The sequence below is a fragment of the Etheostoma spectabile genome, chromosome 13, assembly GCF_008692095.1.
Source record: "Etheostoma spectabile isolate EspeVRDwgs_2016 chromosome 13, UIUC_Espe_1.0, whole genome shotgun sequence".
NCBI lineage: Eukaryota > Metazoa > Chordata > Actinopteri > Perciformes > Percidae > Etheostoma > Etheostoma spectabile.
Genome location: NC_045745.1, coordinates 13,526,870 through 13,527,289, shown reverse-complemented (window position 1 = coordinate 13,527,289; position 420 = coordinate 13,526,870). Strand labels below are relative to the sequence as shown.

Below are 420 nucleotides of genomic sequence, written 5' to 3'. Positions count from 1 at the left end.
AATACCATTTCCGTCCCCACAGAATTTTAACCTTACGATAACTTAAATTGCCTGATTACTGTGGCTGAGGGTCCATAATTAATCACCTATTTGCTTGATGGGTAGCATGGGCAGGGGAGTCCAAGATAATAGGGAAAAGGGTGGCCATACTACAACAGAAACATGTTGCAGGAGGGAAAGAGATACAAATCTCAACAGCCGGAGAATGAATGTCGTTTAATAGAATGGTCTAGGAATCATTCAATGGTTTACTTTGGTACATTTCATTAGTTTGTAGAATGGAGTTCTGTGAAATATTGGTTTTATACAGGTTGCCTAGATATTTAGAAGACAAGTCACAGGCAATCCACTTGACATTTCATAATTATCGCTGCAGCAGAATTGATCATTGCAAACTGTGTTGATGATGGACATAAACTG

At 38.8% G+C, this 420-nt stretch overlaps 1 protein-coding gene across 3 annotated transcripts in view; it reads right to left on the bottom strand.

Moving 5' to 3' along the window:
- Positions 1-420, bottom strand: part of lig3 (ligase III, DNA, ATP-dependent) — a 16,486-nt gene that overhangs the window by 5,254 nt on the left and 10,812 nt on the right. The window lies entirely within an intron of this gene.